We start from the raw sequence: 19,489 nt of genomic DNA on the forward strand, positions 1-19,489 counted from the left end.
CCCACCAGGGAAACCCAAGAATGAAGACAAGCCATGCCTCGCTCTGCACTGTGGGCACTAACCTGCAGACATGAAGCAGACACCAAATGTGGCATTCACAGGTAACATTCCAAGTGTATTTACTAAACAAAACTGTCTAGCTTTAAAACACCTTGTAGTCCTTCGGCTCATGTCAGAGCTTACAAAATAATAAAATTATTCAGGGGCTGTTACCCACCTTTGATACAACTTGGCTTGAAACTATAAAGCTGCACTTTCCTCTACCCCAAAACAAACTGGTGCAAGCAGCTTCACACCTTGATGAAACATGTTCATGGCACAAACACGCAAAATAATGCAGTGCATATGCAAAATATGAAACATCCTAGGTTATCATGTTATACACAGATGCATGCTCCTGGGGAATGGAAAATATGGGTTCGAAGTTGCTGAGGTTAAAAAGGAACACGAGCTCCAAAGTGACTTGGATGTGCTTGGTTTCCCCCATTATATTTCATAATATTGGAACATACATAACTCACAACTCTTCCTGCACCCAGACTCCCAGGTGTTCAAGTTTGGTTCCTAAACCCTAGCCAGGTAATCCAGCATTCATCCATACTGACAGTTAATAGCATAAATCCTTATGGATTTCCTGTGTGAGACACATTGTAACTGCTTTTCACATCTATGTGAATTAGGATGAATAACAAAACAATTTTTAACTTCTGGTATGAAAGTCATTGAAGTAATTTATAGAATGGTACCCAATGACAGCAGATACAGCTCTTCAAGACCAGTTCAGAAATTACTATTTCCAATAGTTTGGAACAAAAAAACAACCCTACAAAATGACACCAAAAAAATCCAAACAACAACAACAACAAAACCTCCCATACACAAGGCAAAATCTATATTCAGCACATTATTAGTAGGAAATATCTGTTCAAATTTTATCTGATCAAAATTTATATATTTCCAAACCTAAATTCTTCATCTACAAGATCAATTTTGCAAACAAATGTGCATGCAAAATTATTATTTTCATAAAAATTTGCAGCAATATCCATTTGAAGTTTTGGGGAATGTGCTGCATTATGTCTATGTGCTTTTGGAAAAACAAAAAATCCCTCACTCAACTCAGAAGAATTTTATTCCTTGTATGTGCTCTGAGTTTAGGTATATTGACTGAGCATGTTAAACTTTGTGAATATATTTGTTTCTTTCCTCTTCTATTAGTCTCTGCAGTGCCAAGAAAGTCCACAAAGAATAAACATCATTGGTAGTACTGGTAAGTAGATTCTAATGTACTTTGTATTACTCAAGGCCTCACTTGATCTGCAAAACTTTACGATAGCTTTTTATTTATTTTTTTTTTTGTGCAACAATGTAAGAAAAAATGAACCTCTCTTTGACCTTGGTCTACTAGAATTAAGTAGTGGTACTGGCCTTTGGAAAAAACCCAGAAGCTGAATACATTTGATATGAAGCAATGGCCCCAGAAGCCCTTAATTTACATGCCATAGTTAAGAGTTACTTCTCTGAGAATAGTTGGTCTCTATACTATTCAACCATTCAAATATGCATCCACTTGTGCTTCTCCATAAGTGTATCATTTTTGGCAAATAAAGAAGTGTTTTTTTCATGCTTATTAAAAGATATATCCTCTAGGACAAAGTAGTCCGAAAATCAAAGCTTTGACCAAATTCATCTGTGGTAATCACTCAGTCTTTGGATCTCCCTTTTTCCAGCTGCTGGTTTGTTTTCGGTTCAGAAAGTCTTCATTCCTTTGAATATTTAGGTAAAATACAAAGTTTAACCATGATCAAGGAAATCTACATTTATATATGTACTTTTAAATATACTTAAACTTCTTTATTGTTGAAAAGCTTGTAAATATCAACCCAAAATATTCAGCCACTAAGAAAATCTCCAAATCATATTATCCTTAGAATTATCTGTCTTTTAAAGCAGTTTAACGCTTTTAGTTTCTGAGGTAAGGTGTGTGTATATGTTGTCTGGACCATACAGTAATGTTTACTCTGAACCTTTTATATGTACAGCTAATTCACCCTTCCATCTGTATTTTTTAAGTCAGAGAAAACCAAGAGTGTACTTAAGCAAAAACCACTGAACATCTCTAGATGAATATTTTTTTTCATTTAACTGGTTAAACCATAAAATTGAGGGTAGTTTTTCTAAGATATTTTTATATGTTAAATCCCAAACTGGAGAATAATTTTTGGATTTCCTAGAGCATTTTTTATTTTCAATAATTGCTCTTATTTAAAAAATATAATAAACTTCTGATGAATTTCAAATCATGACATAATTTTTGTCTTTGAAATTAAAAAATATATCATTTACAAGAAAAAAATCTAAACTAACAAAAAGTATTTCTAGAAATGTTTTGACAGCAGCAAAGCAGAGATGCAAGCCCATGTATTAGTCTGTTCAACTTAAATGCTTTTAAATTGGAAAAGTTTGCTTCTAAATTGGAAAGGTTTAAAACGGATTCTCTATAGGATACATACAGTATATAGAAGAGGTAAAATGGTTGGCAAACAGCAATATGATACTTCTGTAAAGGAAACGTTATTGTAAGGTATGCTGAGAAAACACTACCAAAATTGATGCTGAGACCATCTACCAAAAAAAAAAAAGACAACATAGAGTGGTTTAATAAAAACGAGATATAACTATAAAGATACTTTAATATATCACAGATTAATATAATTTAAAAAAAATATTTTCAATATATTTAGAGTACCAAGGAATAGAATTAAACTGGTCTTTGACTGTGGCCTATATAGTATGGAATAACTTCAGCATTTCAAAAATCCAGAGACAAAAGCATTAGCTCTTTGAATTCCAGAGACTGAAGACTTCCAGAACTTGCTGTCAAGAGTAAATTCTCTAGGATTTCATATCAAAGAGGAGAATTTCTACCTAGGGTGCTGTTAAAGATTTTAAGAAGAAACCTAAATGGGGATTCATCAGTTTCCTAGCAATCTCTCAGACACGAGGACATATTAACAGCAGCTCAGAGAAAACACAAACAACAAAAAAGAGCTCACAATTCATGGCCATAAAGTACTGATCTTTCCTGCTTTAAGGTTTGTAACTCCAGAGACAGAAAGCTTGCCAAGTTATCAGAAAAGATGTTATCAGAGGAGGAATCTCAGCTTGAATTCTTTTCAAGAAGAAACTTTGGGTACTTTATTTGAATCAAAGTCTCCTTGTTTGGGATATGAGCTTTGTAATGCAGCTACTGGAAAATAGTCAAGTAGAGAAAAGGGACGTGTGACTGCAGAATCAAGACAGGAACTCTCAAAGGAAGAGTAGGGCAAACTTACATTTCTTTGCTGTGTCATTTCTTTATATCCTAAGGAAAAACCTTTTTTCAGCATAACTTTCTCCCTTAAGGTCTCACCACAGGTAATGCTGGCACTGAAATGATGCTGATAACAGTGTGATTGCTCTACATTTGCTGTGCCAATAAAGCATATGCACTTTTCCGTGCTATTTTTAGTAATCTATACCTCAACAGTATGGTATCTATTTTTAAAAAGTACCCAATCCCCACTTTTCATAGAGATTAACTGTTGCCAATCTTTTTTGTTATAGGTGAAATTTGAGCATGGATAATTAGGCTTCATTGCACATCAAACAGTGATAGAGTATATTCTTGCCTCAGAGTACTCTGCTGCTGAGGATTTTGCTACCAACTTCTGCAGCAAAGATGAGATTGAAGCACAATTTAGAGGTCTATGGGCTGTTCTAAAACCGTCTGCAGCTTTGCTCAACTTTCATGGAGTTTTGATCCCATTCTTGACACCAAAAATTAAACTTGCCAATTAAAGAATAAGTTTTTAAATTTAGAACACTACTATTAAGCCTATTTCAATATTTTTTATTAAGTTATTAAATAAGATTTTCTTATTAATAAAATCAGATTGATATAAATAAACATTAAGCCAAAAATGCACTACAGTAGTGGCATAGAAAAAAACTATGGAAAAGTTTTGTTTTCTTTTTTTTTTTTTTTCCTGCTGAATAGCAGGTGTGGTCTACCCTAAACTGAAACACATAATTTCTGACTTTGTATTATTACTTTTTTTTAAAGTCTTTCTTATAATAGTGGTATACAGATTAATACTCACTGTATATCTAACTCCCCAGATCAGTAACCCTGGATTTTAATCAAAAAATCTGCAGATTAGGTTCAAGGACAAGTCCACGTAGACAAGAAATTCTATCTGGCAGTAATCAATGAGTATTGCCTAGGGAAAAGTATAAAAACAGAGTAAGTTTGCAGTGATATTTCCTTAGAATGTTTTGCAACCTGCCAATGTTTTATGGTCATCCAACTTTTGGTGCTATGAAATTAATTATCTTCCTAGTGATTCATAATTTTTTTCTCTCTCTACGCAACCTACCGAAGTTCCCGTGTAAACACCTAAACATGGGATGAATCATCTGGGCAAGGAATTTTCAGATATACAATTTTGTGAGTTGCTTTTTACTTCTGGTACAAAATGTTTCACATATAAAACACTGAAAAGTAATAGCTTTTTTCATATACTATGGAACAATAAATATTCCGTGTTAAAACTTAATTACTTTCCCTTAAGAAGAAAAAGACCCAAACCCAAACCGGACCTCAACAACTCCCTTGTCCTTTACTTAATTTTCATACAAACCCTTGAATAAACAATTTTTGATAAGGGAGTAAAATCAGCAATACAGAAAATATGTAGATTTACATGCTACATATCAGCTATTTTTTTACCATTTCAATGTATTTCATCATTTATTCCCAGTAGATAAACCAATGTGGTTTCAATTCATATATTAAGGAGCAAAGGAACAGTCTTTATTTTTGCCTAAGATTATTTTATGCACATGTCCTTCAGCTATGGAAACACTTCAAATAACCCACTGATAATGCGCATTGAGCACCCACAGGAAATACAGGGCTATATCACTCAGCTTGAGATGAACAACATTCAAACTATTTTTCTTATAGCTTCTTTGGGGAAAGGAAAGAAAAAAAAAATAGATCTGATATTTGTTTCCCAAGATTAAAATGGCAAGCACACTATTGAAAATTAATCTGTGTTTTATGACAAGGATGTTTGATATGGTCCCATTGAAAGGACTGGTGAAGAAACCTGGCTCTGTATCTGGAAAAAATCTTCCAGTTTTTAACAGGAGGTATATTTAACCAAAGTGTTGAATACTGTATATCACATTTTTAAAAAACTTCAAATGCTAATTAGTCGTGTAAACAACTTATATGTCTCATTGGCAGCAGCAATGAGACATATCCTTTCTTTCTTTTTTCTTTTCTTGTTTTTTTTATCTTTCTCTTCTCTCTCTGTCTTTCCTTTTCTCTCTCTCTCACTTCATCTTCTATATTTTTCTATCTCTTTCTTCCTCTCTTTTTATCCTTTTCTCTCCATCAGCATCTTCCTTTAACTTTCTCTCTGCTTTTCTGTTTTTCTTTCCTTCTGTCTTTTTCTCTCTTTTAAAAGTTGTATTAAAGCTCCACAGTCTTCCTGTGTATTGTCAATTTAAAAATACAGTTATGTGGCCTAAGATTTATTAATTCAATTTTGGCCTTTTTAACAAACACTAGAAGAAAAGTTAACAAAGTATCATGACTCTGAGGGCAAAATTTAGCTGCTACAATTCCAGATAGAGTGCATTTTAGGTGGCAAACTGAGGTATTCTAAGTGCCATACTGCCCGTGGTCTTCTTTCCTGACTTTGCTGATACCAGAACGACTGCTGAAATACAATGTTACAATAAAACCAAAGATACCTCTCTGCGATAGATTTTCAAAGAAACTTTTTAAGGAGGTAGAAGAACAGTAACAGCCCGGAATGGTTCTATCACATCAGTGTATCCATCTAATACAGATAAAGTACCAGCACTATAAACAGCAGTCTGTCTGAAGATGGAGATTAAGAGCAGAGATCAGCTTTTATACTGATCACAAAGATCACATCTGAATAGCATAAACTAGTTGTTGTTCTGTGTGACACACTTAAAGAGATAATAAAACATGCTCACAAATTTACTTATCTCCCATTTATATCTATGGGGCTACTCATGTTTTTAGATATGTTCAAAAGAACTTTATTTGGCTCTAGGCATACGGGACTATTTTTATGAAAAGCTAGAGGATACTTCAAAGCATGTTGACTCAAAAATAACTTTAAAACTATTGATAAAAAACTCATTAAGCTTTATTCTGAGTCAAAACACAATAAAATTGATAAAATATAAATATCTGTCTTGTAAAATCCAGTCTGAATGAACAGCTAGCTTTTGTGATATAATTCGAAAAGGAGATTGTCAGGACAGAAAAACACACATTCAAACTGAGAATGACAGGTCATCCGGCCAGCAAAAATTCCAGTGAAGTAGCAACCATGGTGAAATGAGTATTCAATCAAATATGCCATGAGTGAAACAGGAAGGAAATTCATTTTTCAGTGGTACCTCACACTGTTTAAGCCAAGACTTGATGAACATCAAGACAATGAGACAACCTACTCAGTAGGTAAAAATCCCTGTAGACAAGCAGGTTGTGGAAGAGCAGCTGTAATGAAGGGATAAAGCAGTTTGTTTATTCATTTTTTTTAAATAGGAAATAGAGCACAAATGTTCTGTTTTAAATAAAAGAGTCACTGTGTCATATCCAAATTTATTAAGTTGGTGAGGAAAAAAAGGATAGTCACAATAGGCTGTAAAAAAGGTTCCAGTTAGCATGTCTAAACAATAAATGCAGATGTACCATCTGTGTTTGGAATGGAAGGTTGCCTACCCACAACTACATTTTAAAGGGCGTTTTTATGTATACACCAGGGAACCAGAAGTGAATATAAGGAACATAAGAACACTTCCAGATATATTCTAGGAAGCCTATAAAAATATTACTAGAAGAGAGGCAAATCATTATACCTATGATTCTATCACAAATAGATGGGAAAACATGTATTTCTGCTTGTCACATTGTATTTCTGCCATGTTATACCCCATATTTCCTACATATTTCTGCCTTGTAGACCTCCAGCCTCACCAAAGGAAGCCCAGGTTCCTGGGTGCACGTCTACTCCTGAGAATACACCTGTTTGTCCCTGAGGTATCTGTCACATCCCACAGGAACCAGTTGTGCTGGTGGGTTCAGTGGTGGACTGTGCAGTGCACACACACCATTTTGCCAGCTAACATGGTATACACATACTGACTGATCAAAAACAAACTTAATAAAATACATTATGACTCCACACTAAAGGATCTTTTTCCAATGGGCCTTTCACTTGTACGTAGCTACTAATTTTTGGTTCTATTCATTTCTTCTAACACCAGATATCCAGGAGTTTGGCATTTAATTCTGAGATAATCACTGTAGCATTGTTAGAAATAAAAAAGCATTTGGGGTCACAATTGATCTAACTGGATAGAATAAACTTTCAGGGCAACTTTCAAATTTGCCCTTAAGGTATTCTGGAAGTATTTATTACCTCTGAGTCAAATACCCACCTTTCTGAGCATCCTCAGCTTAACTTCTCTTAGCTGAAGTTTGCTCATTGATTTTGATTTCAAGAAGTTAAGTAAATTAATAGGAAAAAATGCTAAGGAAGTATATCCCATGAGGAAAGGCACAAAGTAGGTAAAGGGCAGAAATTATGCTGGTTTAGTGCACTAGAAGTGATCTGATGAATTAGAAAACCATCCTAAAACCAGTGGTCACACATGAAAATGCCATTTTCATATGTTTATTATGTAATACAGAATCAGTAGGAATTTGTAGAAAATTTACTGTGGACTTCAGATTTTGGATTGAATGATGGCTTAGAACAGTACTCAGGCTTGAGTGCAGCCTGCAACTCAGCAAGCTGAAATGAAGATTTAAGTCCTAAGTTGTCAATAATCATTTTGGGGACAATGAGCTGATAGTCCACATTTCCTGAGTGTCCTTCTGTGCACACTACAGCAAAATAAAAGGACCCTAGCTACACTATTTCAATATTTGTTTCGAATATCCATTGTTTCATCTAAGGATTCCAATTCCCTGACACTGAAAAGAAATCCTTCATCAAGAATTTAACTCTAGAGAAAAATATGGATTAATAGCCATACTTAAGCTTTTTCAGCTCACTGCTTGATTTAGCATCTAGGTTCATTATATCTTTTTTTGCACGTGCACGTCAAAATTGCACCTGTCTGTTTCTAGAACTAGAAACAAGAAATACAGCATTCTGGTGTTGGATTTCAGCTAAATACACTTTCTGAAGTGAGGGCTGTTAGGCACAGCATCATCTAACACATCCATATTTGCTTAGGATCAAAAGGCACATAACATGCTCTGTTATGTGAATGTACCAATGTAGCCACAGGCAGCTAAGGAAATATTTACAATTTGGAATATGGTGCAACTTTTAAATTTATCTAAGTAGCTCAAGCATATAGCTCCTGATTATAAATTTTTTTAGAAGACTAGTTCTCTAGTTTAAAAACAAAAAAAACTACAGTCCTGCATTTTACATTTGTTGTTGAGTTTATCACAGCTGATAACAACAGAGGTGTATTAAGCTCCAGAAAGAGAATGATAAAAAAACTACTGGGAGATTTGAAGCATTTATATGATTAATTCAAAATTTAATTTTGACTGCATTAAATGTCCAGAACACAATCAATAAAGACATTATATCTATTGCTAATATATATACATAGAACTTACGTCAAACTGCTTAAAGGATCTTGAGCATTATTTGAAACTGACTGAGAATTTGTATATCAGATATATGAAAATCAGAATGCAATCACAAAAAAATGGTGAAAGGGTACATTCTCCGAGTTTATTCTATTTTTAAGGAGCTCTGAAATTACAAAACCATCTGAACTTTCTGAGAGATATCAGAGTTTAAAATTACATTTTCCATTTTGAAGGTACTTTAGGTTAAAGTCAGAATTAATGTGTAACATAGAGAACTATAAAATAGAATAGAATTAAAAGAAAATGGATCACTTTAATTGCTGCAATTCAGTAGATTTTCAATATTGGACACCCAAAATATCATATTTTGACATTTCATCAGACAGAAAAAAAAGCCTTGAAAAGTAAAAATAATAAAAATAATTCTTATGATGTTAAAAGGTGATTTCCTGTGTAGCTATGTTTCTGATTGGATAGGTCATGAGTCAAGAACTCAAGAGGTCAATGAAACCAATGTTCTAGTCATGAGGACAACACGCCAAAGTTGTAAATGAACCCTCAACTACACATTACCTAATTTTTATGGGTGTATTATCTCTCTGATAATTCTGTGGTTTGTGTTAGTGTGGGAATCCATACGGGAACATGTGAACATAATATGTAAACCTGGATGTGCATTATGTCCATGAATAAATTCCTTAATCTCCTTTGCCTGAGTTTCTGGTTCCAACAATTCTTACCCATAATAGCCAGAAGGTGTTGTGAGGCTCTCTTCGTTCACTAAAACCATGAAATCTGCTGTGACAGCTTTGCATGAGCAGTTCTAGAAGTCTATAACTAAAAAGAAATTATGTGCTTGTAGGATTATAACCTATACAGGAAAAGGGTATTTCTTCCTTCTATTTGCATAATCCTGTTTCATAGACTTAAACCGTATTCATTAAACTGGGAACTTCCTTGTTCACATTTTAAAATATTAAAACTATTATAGCTTCTTGCATTTTGATATTGTCGCTGACAGTCATCATCTTCATTTATTCTTCAATTAAATTGTCAATCCTATTGATAATAATACAATAGTTAGAAGATACAAGAAATGCATTGTTTCTTACTTCCTTAGAGATAGAATTTCACTCAGAATATTTGTCTTATTTTGTTAAGATTAAAATGTATTTCTTCTTGTCTTTTGTTTTCCTCATATCACTTTATAAGTTTTGGTTTTAGGACTTTTTGTTTTGTTGTGTTTTAAGCCTTCTGGAGAAGAACTTTCTGGGGAAAATAAAAAAAAGAAAACTGGGATTCAAAATGAACACTTCTCAGCTGAACCACCCTCAGCAGAACAGCAAACTGCTTCCTTTAAACATTCAGATATGTGACTGTACATGAAAATCAGATGGGCATAAGGAAATGATTCCATTTGCCAAATGAAGTTTCGATCCATATGGCAAACAGCTGCTCTCAGATGAGCAAAATTCTGAGAAGCTAATTTGTTATATCCAAACAGAGGGTCTTGCAGTCAAAGGTAAATACATCATAGCACCTTGCAGTTTTTATTTGCTTTCATCACTGCTGATAATGCATAGTCTCTTATGACACACTCTTTCTTTTTCTGACTAACCTGCAAGGCAGGCAATAACAAACACACAACACACAGGATCTGAGTGTTTGCCACCACTGACATAGGCAGTAAACAGGAACACAATTCCTCATAGTCATAGCAAATTACCACAGACATTTTCAGCAATTGTGATATTCCTGAGCTTACAAGAGGGCCACTCCAGAAAGATTTCTTTTGGTTTATGGTGTTATCGCTGTCACTCAGTGCTAACCTGTTTTTGCCTCAATGTATCTAGGGTAAAACCTGCCAATTGATTGTATTATGAACAGTTGTAAGGGCTGTTAAAAATCCCACACTGAACAACTTAGAGAACATATGTGAATTGAGGTCCATGCTGTTTTATTGCCTGCAGCTTTTGTAGCAAATCCTAAACTGCTTTGAGTCTATAGTGATGTTTACAAATTTCTTAAATAGTGGTTCCGTGGGAGAGCCACATCATATTTCTTGTGCTCCACAAAACTGCCTCATGGAGGGCCTTTCCAGACATGTCCAGCATCATGTTAATTTGTGGGGAGCTGTGAGGCAGGAGGCTTGGAGTTCTACACTGAGACACCTTCCAGACATATCTGAAACCATGAATCCAAGCCAATGAGCTGCATGTCTTTTCTCAGATCTTAGGTCTTGAGTGTCCTCAACAACACAGATTTATACCATGTCTTACTTACATAATATATAATCATATATTGGGAGAGATCTTTTGCAGAGATTTGATTCACAGGTTGTCAGGAACACAGTTTGAAAACAGCAACTAGTCTGAATTGTATGTCTTTCTGTTAATTTGTCTTATGATAATATTAATTTGATGTGCTATTTTTCTCATGAACTTAAGATCACTTGTAGAGTTCAGATCTTTCATTGTAAGATTCAGTAATGGCACATTCTTTTTTTCCACAGATGTGCTGGCAGTATATGAATTAAGGAAGTCACAGACTGGGTGAAAAAGTAATAAGATATTTACAGTCAAATTGTCTCTGGAATAAGTCCATAAAAACTAAAGGAGGAAGAAAAAGGGAAGAATGAGACCAGAAGATCCATTGGAAGGTTTACCAGTTCTAGTTTGAGCAAGACAATATCTGAGAAGATGGCTGCTATATAGATACCTACATAGTTAGGTCAGTTATTATTTCAGTTCATTTTCTTTTTGGTATTTTTTATAAAAAATGAAAAGTAAGAAGATAAAATTAATTATATTTAATTTTCACATACATATTTGTCAAGAATAGTTAAAAGTCAAGTTAGATGCCTGTTTAGTTTTGCTTACAGATCTAACTTCATGATTTAAGTGTTTGAATACATTCCTTTGCCTCTCACACTTCAACCAGTTATAAATCTGAAGAGTTTTAACCTTACATGCAATAACATTTTATGAGGACTTAAATTTAAAAGTGTTTGTAATTTTTGTCTGCTGTGAGAGGCTATTGTTCCACGTCTTTTTCTGTTACAACTTTTTCAATTATATTGTTTCTTTCAGCCTTTTCTTCTTGATTGGAAGTGCTCACTAATGATTATGGGATTATTTTATATATGTGTTCCTAATTTGTGACCCTACATCATATATTTCCTCCATCAAAATCCCTAAATTTGGCTGCTCAAGGTGAAATTGAAGTTATTAAAGAAATCTGGAAAGCCTAACTTTGAAATTCAGGACTTGTCTTGTTTTCAGTAAATTAATCCCTGTCTTCTTACATTCACACTCAGAGATTTGGCTGGGCTTCGCGAATGAAGATTTGGGAAGGACTCTACCCACACTTGCTCCAAGTGCACTGATGGCTAAAAAGGCCAATACGAGATAGACAAGTCCAGTTGCAAAAGGCACAGCAGAAAGACTCCTTAGGTGGTATCGACAAGACACGGTTCTTTCTACGTTGTCTTTTCTCCTCGAGAGTGATCCTGCTTGTGTTCTCAAAAGAAGCAGCAGCGTTATAGATGGTGTGTCTCCAGGCCTCCCGATTTGAGGCCAGAGTAGACCAATGATGATGATTGATATGGCCAAGGCTGAGACATTGTTTCATGGAGTCCTTGTATCTCCTCTTTGGGGCTCCTCTCTTGCAGCAGCCAGTGGCAAGTTCACCATAAAGCAAGATCTTAGGGAGGTGGTGGTCCTTTATCCTTGAGACGTGCCCTGCCCAGCGCAGCTGTGTTCTCATCAACATGGCCTCAATGCTTGTGACTGTTACTTGTTCTAGAACAGATGTATTGGTCACATAATCTGACCAGTGGATGTTTAGGATTGTACGGACGCAGCGCTGATGGAAGCGTTCTAAGAGTCGTAGGTGGTGGCGGTAGATGACCCATGATTCGGAACCATATAGAAGAGTAGACAGCACAATGGTTCTGTAAACACTGATCCTGGTACTTTTCTTCAGATGTTTATTTCACCAAACTCTTTTATGGAATTTTGATATATTTATTATTTAAATAGTACTTGACTATGAATGGAATCCATATGATTTGAAAATGTTTAAGGTGGGGTTTGCTGTTTTTTTGAGGGGAGGAGGGTTTAATTGATTTATTTATATTCTATTCAATATACATTCTACAAGGTATCTTTTTAAAAAAGTCTCAATTAATAATTTTAAATAAAAAGTAATATTAGTCACCTACTTAAAAGAATTACAAAATCCATATTCTCAAGAATATTGTAAAAAACCTCCAAAGCATTAATTTTAAATACAGAGCATATAACATGTATTTTGAATACTCTGTTTGCAGTAGTGTTCTTATTTAAAGAGGATTTCCAATTTCTTTTATAATTATTATTTCAGCCTCAAAAATTTGCTTAGTTCTTCTGGTTACAATTCTTTAAAGAAAGAAATTATGTCAAAGGGGTTATGAGACTGAAAATTATCATTTTTGCAGAATCAGAGTCACATGGAATGATTGAGGTTGAAAGCGACCTCTGTAGGTCATCTAGTTGAACCCACCTGCTCCACCAGGTTTCCCATAACTATGTCCAGGGGACTTTTGAATATCTCCAAGGATGGTGACGGTCTGGGCAACCTGTGCCAGTGCTCAGTGACCATGACAGTAAAAAAGTGTTTTCTCAAGTTCAGACCGAACCTCCCATGCTTCAGTTTGTGTCTGTTGCCCCTTTTCCTGTCACCGGGCAGCACTGAAAAGAGCCTGGCTCTATATTCTTGTTTGTATATATCTAGATTGATAAGATCTTCCCTGAGCCTTCCGTTGGTAATGGAATCTTACACATCCAGCTCATAAACAGACATTTGTATCACAGGCAACTAAATTTAGGTATATAAATCTCGAGTTGAGTTTCTTTGCAAACATCAAACTTTCATTATAAAAAATGCTTGCAAAAATGTGGTTTATTGCACATTATACAATAAGCACATTATAGTATTTAAAAAAAAACATTGAAAATTAGTCTTAAAAATTTTCATACCTTTCAAATATATACTATACAAGTATTTTAGAAATCAGAAAAAAACAAAATGTTCTTTGTCCATTTTTCAGTGAAACAGAGGGCAAAACTTGCAGAGAAAGTATGACTGACAGTTCATTTAGCTAGATGCTACCCAAACAATTAAACACTTGCTTCCTTCAGTTCAATTAGCACCCATTCCATGACAGGTACAAATCACATTCCCTTCTTCCCTTAGCTCCTGGTTTGCAGACAATAGCACCTAGGATATTGGATCAGATCAGAGCAACTGTTCAGCCTTGCTCCCTGTTCTGAATTACCAGGAATCAAGACTTTGACTTCATTCACTCCTGCATTCACTCCTGCAGTTCAGTTTAGACACAACCTGTAAGACTGTTATAACCACCCACTGAAACCTGCCAATACTGTAAAGAGGAGGAATGAAGAAATAAGACACAAGTGCCACTCGTCAACACATGGTGCAGAAAAGCTGGTTAGCTCATGATAGGACACTATGCCTACCATAATAAGTTTAATGCTTTTTTTTTTAGAACAACAGGAAGCAGAAAGTAAAGCTGAAATGCAGAATGTTGCTCTCAGATTTATTTTATCAATGTTTAGACTTATCAGATGTCAAACTACTCAGTTGCACACTGCCTCACAGTTGGGCTTGTAAGAAAGTCATGTTTTTTAGCTTTGAATAACAGGAATTTTTATTGTAAAGCATTTAAATCCCTCTAGATATTAATGCTCCCTTACAGTTTCCAACTTGGGGTCAATGACTCCAAATCACATTGTATTTTGCCAGTTTCCTGTTACTAATAGATGCACTACCAACAAACAGTAATACTTCTCTGTCCTTTACCAAAAATAAAAGGGCTGAGTTATTTCCAGCAATGTTTGTAAAGTTTAAAGTATCTGATCTTTCTCTGCTTCTGTGTTTACGACTGTTCAACTATATGATATTTCTCTGTTATGAGATCCACATGTAAGTCTAGGCACATTTTACTATTAAATTTAATTTTATTCCTAGCACTTCAGTCATCTAAACAATGTTTGCATTTAACCTGCTTCATGTTCTCCTAACACTACCTCAGAGCAAGACCAAGGCACACAGCAGCCTCCTTTCTGCCAGATACTCAGATATCCGGACAGAAGGAACTGTGATCTGTTCCAGGTAGGTCATCAATGCAACCAATTCAAGAACTGGGACTTTTGGTAGTTCTGAAGTATAATGTGACATCCAGTTTAAGAACATTCAACATGCAAATATTAACAAGCTCCATGGAAATGTCTACTTTTTATTCTCTAGCCACTTATTAGAAATACTGAACGACATTAGTTCCAAAGAATTGCAGTGATTCTACATTGACAGTTACCTTTATCACAATCTATTGTTATCTTACTCTCAAAAATTCATAATTTTATTGTTGTAAAATTAATAGTTTCCTATGTGACATAATATCAAATGCTCTTCAGATATGTGCACTGTCTAGAAAACAGTGATATCAAAAGTTTCCTGTTGGCAAGCCATGATTAACTTTGATAAACTCATTGTGCATTATGTCATTTTCTGTTTATTGTGAAATCTTCAATTACACTTACTCCAGGTGTTCCATATTACAAAGGTTAAACAATTGCTCCTCAGCCACCCAAGACCTCATTTTTCTTCTTTTAAATACAAATTCTGCAATGTATAGCTTCTAGCTATGAAGAACAATCTTCAACTTGACAAATTCTTTATTATTTCTTTCTACATTCTGTAAGTCAGTTTTCTTGAAGGTCTGAAATGATGCTTACCAGCTCTCCCAAAATCAGCCTATCACTTCACTACACATAAATGCAGGCACTGCCCAAAGTCCTTCTACTTGTCAATGGAGAGACAGGAATTTTCAGACACGCATTTAGCTCTTAGTTTGAACTGGACTTTATAGAGGCCTTTTTTTCCATTTATTTTAAAGGAGCATGGGAAAAACAGGCTTTGGATTGCTCTGCTTAACTCTTAACGCTGGGGAAACTCTGCCAGGGTCCTGAGTCACTCCAGGGACCCAAATGCCCATCCTTGACCCCAGGGCTCCCCTTGGCCTTGCCACAGTGCAGGACCCCATTCCAGCCCCCTGTGCCATCAATCCTTGTCCCAGAGAGGCCATAGGACACATCTCCAGCCCTGACACAACTGGCTGCTGAGGTGGACCACCCCACTGGCTGATGGTTCAGCCTGGCTTCACCCCGGGTCTGTCCCCACAGCCCTGATGGGCCATTCAGGACAGGGACAGACCCTGTTTCCCTTTGCTGGCCTTGATCCCAAACCCTACCTGCAGAACAAGGTCTGAGCCTGGCCTTGGCCTTTTGCTGTGTCAAAGGATTCAGACTGAAGCTGGTCCCTGGCCTATCCATCTCCTCATTCCACTAATTACTCTGTTGAATACTGGGTTTTGGTGCCATGTTAGGTTGTCTTTTATCTTGAGCCTTCACTGAACAGGAGTCAGACTTCTACATCTTAAACATTATTAGAAGAGCCTTTTGCTCACTTGTTTTATTTTCCTTTGTAAAGGCAAACTCAGCTTGGCTTTTCAAAATTGCCACTTTGTACTTGCTCTTTTTGACCTTTAAAGTAAAGCTTCCTTTAATGATCTATCCTTTTCCCATTCCAGATAGACTCCCTGTTTATTTCTAATATCCTTTTTATGAGATGGCTGTTTATCCAGTTAGGCCTTTAAAAAGCTTTCTTAAAAGGTACTTTCTCTCTGGATGAGATGTGAATACCAGATAATTTTTGAACATTTGCCTTAAATAAATTCCAATCTTGTTCTCCGATGAAGCTTTTGAGCTATTTTGTCCAGTTAACTTCATTAATTAATTTTCTTAATTTTCAAAGTCTGTACTTTGGAAACAAAAACCAAAACAGATCCTTAGCTCCTGGCCCATCCTGCTGAAGTCATTTAGAGAGGAATGAGCCCAGGATGGTAATACTTCCCCCTGTTTGTACAATGTATTTGCAGAGTGATTTATACTAGTCCAGTCAAAATGCAAGCACTTCTGTTGATATTGAGTTTAATTGGGCACAGTAATGACTAAAGGCTTTTAAAGGTCACTGCATCCAGATGTTCAGCTATTAGTCACCATCACCCAACAAACTTTCTACAGTAAATAAAGATAAAATAAAGAAACACAGCAACCTTTAACAAAATTAGTGTCTGGGGCTGGTAGGATTATATCCTTCTGCTTTCTGGTCAGCTCTGTTCAGCTCCCTGAGAACATAAAATCTTACTGAAAATAAATTTTGCCCTACAAGAAGGAACCATCCTTGGCTTTATTCAGACAAATAGGCTTTACTTTCATGATTACAGTTGGAAACTTTTGGTCTTTATAATAATTCTGACAATTTACCCTTTGAATAATCAAGGTCTTTCTTTTTGAACATTACAATGTGTGTAATCCCTTGCTTTGGAAAGTATAAGTAACTCATTACAGATTCTGCAGTGCAGTTTAGGTACTAACACTGAAAATGAGTGGGTTTTAAGTTTCAAAAATTCATCCTAACGGAATCAACATACATGTTCCTTTCCTTTGGCTTGTTAGTAGCTAATTTATTCATCTTTCAAAAATCTTTACAGAAATTGAATAAATAATTTCTAGAAATCAGTTTTTAGAAATTGACTACTACTCTGATAGTATTTCATACTCTTATATCATATTTTCATATGTTAATCTAAAATTATTTAGATTTTTTCTACTCTCTTCTTTTTTTCACTCTCTTCCTAAAGATGTGCATAGGCTTTTTAGAAGTTTGTAAGCTGTCTGTATTTCAGCTTCTCATGTTACTCAGAGTTTAAATAAATATAAAGAAATTTTCATCGCTTAGAAACTAGTGCAGGATTTAGTCTTCTGAGAACTCAAAAAATTCCATTGAAGTTGTTTTAATTTTAGGAATGTTTAAAATCAAATTATTTAAAATGTCAGCGCTCAGCCTGCTCTTATATTCATAAATTAGTGAAAATTACTCATTCAGAGTGAATTGAAACTTAAGTAGGAATTGAAGCTACTGCTGAGCAACCATTCAAATCATCATTGAATTCTGTACAAATGCTTTTCATATGTAATTAGAATTCACATAATCAAACGTTATGAGGAAGCAACATTTCACAGATCTTTTTGCTTATCATGTTAAAACTTACAGAAATGCTATGAGAAACCTGTAATTTAATGAGATACATACCATGGAACATTCCTACACTGAAGCAGAAAAGCAAAGCTATTGAATCTTCTTTCCAATCCATCTTTACCATGTTTCATCCAAAAGGCTGTGCTCCTTATTTATCAGCACTCTGCTTCCCCAGTGAGATAAACAGCATTCTTTAAAAGATATATTGCCAGAATTTACAGTAGAATTCATTTGCTGAAGTGATAAATCTAGAGCTAAACCAGAATACAGCCTCATTTAATCTGAGAACATTGTCACAATTTATGTAATGGGCTGCTCTAAAGGTTAACAAGAAAACATCCTATCTCTTTTTTCAAATGTCAGGCAAATATTTTATAGATTTCTCTCCATCCCCTCTTGTAGCCCCTTTATTTAAATTAGCGCAGCTGTCTGAGAGATCAGATTTAAGGCCTTTCAATGTTCCCTTGATCTGAGAACAGATGCCTCAGGAGCATTGCCAGGCAAAAGGTAAAGTGAACTAGTGCTGCACATTATTTTCTAAGCACATTATATGCACAGAACTGACAGGTGGCTAGGTAAGGATACACACTGTCTATTAAGAGATTTTTAAAATCCTGGAAACAAGCTTACAGTGTCTAAAAGCAGATCTAGATAAAACACACTGGGTCAATGCTGCCCTTTATAGAAATAACCCACAGTATTTTGGTTGGTTAAAAACCCATTAAAAAGGTAGTTTAACAGGATGCTAAAATTTAGCATCAATATTAAATGACAATGAATATACAAAAGAAAACTTTGAGACTCTGGAGAGCTTAGATGAAAATATGACCTCTGGGCACACAACAAGGAAAAAGTCTTTTCCATAGTCTTGTTATTTTACCTTTTCTAGCTGTTGAAGGCAAATTTTCTAAAATTACTCTTGCAGTCTAAAATGGAGTCCAGGGTTGTGCTTTGGGCATGATCAGTGGTTGCCTGTCCTCTGGTGCCTCCACAAATGAGACCCTCCAGCCATGGACAGCTTCACCAATTCATTTGAAAACAACCAGCCACCAAAATAATGGAGGACAAGCTTTCTTTCCTTGAGCTTATTTCCCATAAAGGCTAGCTGTATCCTAAGTAGGTTACTTGGCTCAAGGAACAAATAATTTGATTAGAAAATTAGGCCTCTGACTGTCCAGCTACTAGAGTTGATGCACCAAGTGAAATTAAGAAAATGTAATATAAGCACTGCTGACACCACCTCCTGTAGGTAAAAAAGGAAATTCGCCCTCAAATCTCTGATCATTAAACAGAAGAGGAAGCAGTCACAAGTATAGAAGCCATGTTGATGAGAACACAGCTGCGCTGGGCAGGGCACGTCTCCAGGATGAAGGATCACCGCCTCCCTAAGATCTTGCTTTATGGTGAACTTGCCACTGGCTGCCGCAAGAGAGGAGCCCCGAAGAAAAGATACAAGGACTCCCTGAAACAACATCTCAGCCTTGGCCATATTGATCACCATAAGTGGTCTACTCTGGCCTCAAATCGGGAGGCCTGGAGACACACCATCTATAACGCAGCTGTCTCCTTTGAGAACACACGCAGGATCACTCTCGAGGAGAAAAGGCAACGCAGAAA

General features: G+C 35.6%; 1 long non-coding RNA gene across 1 annotated transcript; it reads left to right on the plus strand.

The window, feature by feature from the left end:
- Window positions 1-11,487, plus strand: LOC120324205. The gene is made up of 3 exons (XR_005565322.1): window positions 1-101; window positions 1,219-1,270; window positions 11,223-11,487. It is a non-coding gene; the product is annotated as an uncharacterized LOC120324205 (long non-coding RNA).
- The last annotated feature ends 8,002 nt before the right edge of the window (window positions 11,488-19,489 follow it).

This window comes from Pipra filicauda, unplaced genomic scaffold (genome assembly GCF_003945595.2).
Source record: "Pipra filicauda isolate LSUMZ 115617 unplaced genomic scaffold, ASM394559v2 scaffold101_size5749837_pilon, whole genome shotgun sequence".
NCBI lineage: Eukaryota > Metazoa > Chordata > Aves > Passeriformes > Pipridae > Pipra > Pipra filicauda.